Source organism: Notolepis coatsorum (assembly GCF_963971535.1).
Source record: "Notolepis coatsorum genome assembly, chromosome: 18".
Classification (NCBI taxonomy): domain Eukaryota; kingdom Metazoa; phylum Chordata; class Actinopteri; order Aulopiformes; family Paralepididae; genus Notolepis; species Notolepis coatsorum.
In genome coordinates this window covers 103,805,583-103,811,812 of record NC_140182.1, presented here as the reverse complement: position 1 = coordinate 103,811,812, position 6,230 = coordinate 103,805,583, and the positions used below count along the sequence as shown (strand labels likewise).

Sequence of the window (6,230 nt, the reverse complement as noted above, 5' to 3'; positions counted from 1 at the left end):
TCAGCCATTAGGAAGTGATCTCAGCACTTTTGGTTTTCTTTGGTTGGTCTGGTTACAAATACATCCATTACAACGAAATCCCAGTCAAACCCAAGATTAATTGAGACATTTGTCACACCTGGAGCAGGTAGCAGTTCTGTGCCTTGCTCAAGGACCCTACGGAAGTGATGGACATATTGGCTATATTCAGGGGTCAAACCTGCGACTCTGGTTACCAGACGGTCTCTCTCTGACCACCAGGAAACCCTTAACCCTTCCCCACACAACAGAAGGTTAGCCCTTTACTATCACACAACCGACGGATCCGCGGAGCTAATGATGCTAATGATGGAGCATCGCCGTCGGTTGTGTGATAGTAAAGGGCTAACCTTCTGTATTGTCACAGTGAAAGGGTTAACCGGCTGTCGTGTGGCAGTGAAAGGGTTAATTGAACCTTTGCACTGAAGAACCATGTAAGTCAGTTTTTAAATGTATCTGCAGTTGTGAAGTTAATATTTCCTCTGAAAACTGAAAACTGATTTATTCGTCTGAGGTACTCAATTAACCTTTTAATTAACCCTTTACTTAATTAACCCTTTAATTAGCCAAACTATCAATATCATCATTATCCCCCCTCCCCCCTCTGTCTCTCTCAGCAGTCTTTCAGCAGCAGGTGAATGAGGAGGCGCTGTGACGTCATCAGGAGGCGTCGATGTTCGTTAACCTCCGCCGACCTCAGTCTCTGGAAGTCTACACACACACACACACACACACACACACACACACACACACACACACACACACACACACACACACACACACACACACACACACACACACACACACACACACACACACACACACACACACACACACACACACACACACACACACACACACACACACACACACACACACACACACACACACACACACACACACACACACACACACACACACACACACACACACACACACACACACACACACACACACACACACACACACACACACACACACACACACACACACACACACACACACACACACACACACACACACACACACACACACACACACACACACACACACACACACACACACACACACAAACAAACAACACACACACACACACACACACACACACACACACACAAACAACACACAGACACACACACACACACACCACACACACACACACACACACACACACACACACACACACACACACACACACACACACACACACAAACAACACACAGACACACACACACACACACACACACAAACAACACACAGACACACACACACACACACAGAATTTAACACGCCATAGAATAATTATTAACATCTCTCTCTCTCTCTCTCTCTCTCTCTCTCTCTCTCTCTCTCTCTCTCTCTCTCTCTCTCTCTCTCTCTCTCTCTCTCTCTCTCTCCAGAAAAGTAACAATAATGCTCGATATTGGCTTTTTTACCGATACCAATATACCGATATTGTCCAACTCTTAATTTCCGATACCGATATCAACCGATATCAACCGATACCGATATATGCAGGGTTTCCCCCCCCAAAAAACTGAATAATTTCAGGTAATTAACATTACATATCTCTTGTTGTGGAATTAACACAACATTATGCATACTTTTGACAATAAATAAAATCATAATTTGTTCTTACTTGCTTGCCTGGGTAAATAAAGGTTATAGAAATGTAAAAAACATTTTTAATTATTTTTTAACCGATACCGATATTTTCCAATATCACATTTTAATGCCGATATCGGCCGATAATATCGGTAGGCCGATAATATCGGACATCCCTACTAATAATGAACCATACACAGCAGACAGCATCCTCTAAATAGTCAAAAAGAAAGGGAGAGAGAGCGACAGGGGGCTCAGTAGGTCAGCAGGTCAGTAGGTCAGTAGGTCAGTAGGTCAGCAGGTCAGTAGGTCAGCAGGTCAGTAGGTCAGTAGGTCAGCAGGTCAGTAGGTCAGTAGGTCAGCAGGTCAGTAGGTCAGCAGGTCAGTAGGTCAGTAGGTCAGAGGTCAGTAGGTCAGAGGTCAGTAGGTCAGTAGGTCAGCAGGTCAGCAGGTCAGTAGGTCAGCAGGTCAGCAGGTCAGTAGGTCAGCAGGTCAGCAGGTCAGTAGGTCAGTAGGTCAGTAGATCAGTAGGTCAGCAGGTCAGTAGGTCAGTAGGTCAGCAGGTCAGTAGGTCAGTAGGTCAGAGGTCAGTAGGTCAGAGGTCAGTAGGTCAGAGGTCAGTAGGTCAGTAGGGCTACAGCACTCAGTATGATTGTGATTTTTTTTTAAGAATTAGACAAAAGTCCAATGCAACTCTTAGTAATAAAGTCTTAATTGATAGTTCATTATTATGTTGAAACAAAAGAAAAACATTGTCCTTGCATGACTGCATTCCTGTACAGGACAATACAAAACGAACTATTGTTTTTAATCTGACAGATTAGTAGACTAAATGGACTATTGTTTTTAATCTGACAGATTAGTAGACTAAATGGACTATTGTTTTTAATCTGACAGATTAGCAGACTAAATGGACTATTGTTTTTAATCTGACAGATTCGTTGATTTAACTGGGACTATTGTTTTTAATCTGACAGATTAGTAGACTAAATGGACTATTGTTTTTAATCTGACAGATTAGTAGACTGAATGGACTATTGTTTTTAATCTGACAGATTAGTAGACTGAATGGACTATTGTTTTTAATCTGACAGATTAGTAGACTAAATGGACTATTGTTTTTAATCTGACAGATTAGTAGACTAAATGGACTATTGTTTTTAATCTGACAGATTAGTAGACTGAATGGACTATTGTTTTTAATCTGACAGATTAGTAGACTGAATGGACTATTGTTTTTAATCTGACAGATTAGTAGACTAAATGGACTATTGTTTTTAATCTGACAGATTAGTAGACTAAATGGACTATTGTTTTTAATCTGACAGATTAGTAGACTAAATGGACTATTGTTTTTAATTTGACAGATTAGTAGACTAAATGGACTATTGTTTTTAATCTGACAGATTAGTTGATTTAACTGAGACTATTAGCCCTTTCACTGCCACACGACAGAAGGTTAACCCTTTACTATCTGTATTGTCACAGTGAAAGGGTTAACCGGCTGCCGTGTGGCAGTGAAAGGGTTAAACTACTATTAGGAAGTGCTCACCTCTAACAGCTGTGTACAAACTTTTCTGTTGTGGGTTCAAATCCCACTCAGCGTTCTCTGAGACAAACCTTCTTCCATCTGGAGCAGGAGGAGATTACATTACATGTAACTAGTTACTGTAAACAAACACACAGAAACACAGAGGATACAGAGTACATTGTGTGTGTGTGTGTGTGTGTGTGTGTGTGTGTGTGTGTGTGTGTGTGTGTGTGTGTGTGTGTGTGTGTGTGTGTGTGTGTGTGTGTGTGTGTGTGTGTGTGTGTGTGTGTGTGTGTGTGTGTGTGTGTGTGTGTGTGTGTGTGTGTGTGTGTGTGTGTGTGTGTGTGTGTGTGTGTGTGTGTGTGTGTGTGTGTATTTCAGTTATTTTTCAGTCAAACTCACGTTTTCCTTTCAGGTACATCATGGAATGTGGTCCCCAGTGGATCTTCAGCTGCAAACACAAATACAATATATATTAATAATATAAATATATACATATATTTAAATATATATATATATATATATTACTCTATAATACCGTAATAAAACTAAATAATATACCTATTACTCTATAATACAACTAAATTATATAAATATTACTCTTGAATAATAACATTAAATAAATGTAGATCACATTTAAATCAAATTGATCATATTATAATATCATACAGTAATATTAGTACAATGTACAGTTATTGGCTGCCTGGGAGGATGATGTGAAACTGCTGCTTCACAGACAGACAGACAGACAGACAGACAGACAGACAGACAGACAGACAGACAGACAGACAGACAGACAGACAGACAGACAGACAGACAGACAGACAGACAGACAGACAGACAGACAGACAGACAGACAGACAGACAGACAGACAGACAGACAGACAGACAGACAGACAGACATACAGACAGACAGACAGACAGACAGACAGACAGACAGACAAACAGTGGTGTTACCTTGAGAGCTTGGTGTGACTCCATAAGCAGAAAGAGAAGCAAAAAAAAGCTCCATATCTCACTGCCTTGTAGCCTCTAAACACAAGAGACAACATAGAGATATTCAGTCTCTAAACACAAGAGACAACATAGAGATATTCAGTCTCTAAACACAAGAGACAACATAGAGATATTCAGTAACTAAACACAAGAGACAACATAGAGATATTCAGTCTCTAAACACAAGAGACAACATAGAGATATTTAGCCTCTAAACACAAGAGACAACATAGAGATATTCAGTAACTAAACACAAGAGACAACATAGAGATATTCAGCCTCTAAACACAAGAGACAACATAGAGATATTCAGCCTCTAAACACAAGAGACAACATAGAGATATTCAGTCTCTAAACACAAGAGACAACATAGAGATATTCAGTCTCTAAACACAAGAGACAACATAGAGATATTCAGTCTTTAAACACAAGAGACAACATAGAGATATTCAGTCTCTAAACACAAGAGACAACATAGAGCTATTCAGCCTCTAAACACAAGAGACAACATAGAGATATTCAGCCTCTAAACACAAGAGACAACATAGAGATATTCAGCCTCTAACCACAAGAGACAACATAGAGATATTCAGTCTCTAAACACAAGAGACAACATAGAGATATTCAGCCTCTAAACACAAGAGACAACATAGAGATATTCAGCCTCTAAACACAAGAGACAACATAGAGATATTCAGTCTCTAAACACAAGAGACAACATAGAGATATTTAGTCTCTAAACACAAGAGACAACATAGAGATATTCAGCCTCTAAACACAAGAGACAACATAGAGATATTTAGCCTCTAAACATAAGAGACAACATAGAGATATTCAGTAACTAAACACAAGAGACAACATAGAGATATTTAGTCTCTAAACACAAGAGACAACATAGAGATATTCAGCCTCTAAACACAAGAGACAACATAGAGATATTCAGCCTCTAAACACAAGAGACAACATAGAGCTATTCAGTATCTAAACACAAGAGACAACATAGAGATATTTAGTCTCTAAACACAAGAGACAACATAGAGATATTCAGTATCTAAACACAAGAGACAACATAGAGATATTTAGTCTCTAAACACAAGAGACAACATAGAGATATTTAGTCTCTAAACACAAGAGACAACATAGAGATATTCAGCCTCTAAACACAAGAGACAACATAGAGATATTTAGTCTCTAAACACAAGAGACAACATAGAGATATTTAGTCTCTAAACACAAGAGACAACATAGAGATATTCAGCCTCTAAACACAAGAGACAACATAGAGATATTCAGCCTCTAAACACAAGAGACAACATAGAGATATTTAGTCTCTAAACACAAGAGACAACATAGAGATATTCAGCCTCTAAACACAAGAGACAACATAGAGATATTCAGCCTCTAACCACAAGAGACAACATAGAGATATTTAGTCTCTAAACACAAGAGACAACATAGAGATATTCAGCCACTAAACACAACATGAAGAGATATTCAGCCACTAAACACAACTCTCCATGATATTTAATCTACTATATTTAATCTCTACTCACCATATCTGTGGAGCGTCTAGCCAAGCGAGTCTGCACGCCGGTCACACCAACAGTAATGATTAGTCCAATGTTCACCCTCCTTATATCTCTTGGCCATAGCAGCAGGCTTGCGGGTTCGATTCCGTCCCCTGTGTGGCGCGGTGGGCTGCAGTGTGTCAGGCACCACAGGGTTCCTGTTTACCAGCCAGTTAAACAGTTTCTGACGTCAGCGCCGGTAGCTGGATAATGACTGTCAATACTGGGCCTCGGAGTGAGAGAGTGTGTGTGTGTGTGTGTGTGTGTGTGTGTGTGTGTGTGTGTGTGTGTGTGTGTGTGTGTGTGTGCGTGCGTGCGTGCGTGCGTGCGTGCGTGCGTGCGTGCGTGCGTGCGTGCGTGCGTGCGTGCGTGCGTGCGTGCGTGCGTGCGTGCGTGCGTGCGTGTGTGCGTGCGTGCGTGCGTGCGTGCGTGCGTGCGTGCGTGTGTGTGTGTGTGTGTGCGTGCGTTCGATTTTATTTCAACTCGTGAGACACTGAGGTCCCCCTCGTTTA

General features: G+C 40.7%; 1 long non-coding RNA gene across 1 annotated transcript; it reads right to left on the bottom strand.

The window, feature by feature from the left end:
- Positions 1 to 344: 344 nt before the first annotated feature.
- Positions 345 to 5,823, bottom strand: LOC311245158. The gene is made up of 5 exons (XR_014620733.1): positions 5,704 to 5,823; positions 4,112 to 4,186; positions 3,557 to 3,605; positions 3,176 to 3,253; positions 345 to 729 (listed from the first exon to the last, which is right to left on the bottom strand). It is a non-coding gene; the product is annotated as an uncharacterized lncRNA (long non-coding RNA).
- Between the last annotated feature and the right edge of the window lie 407 nt (positions 5,824 to 6,230).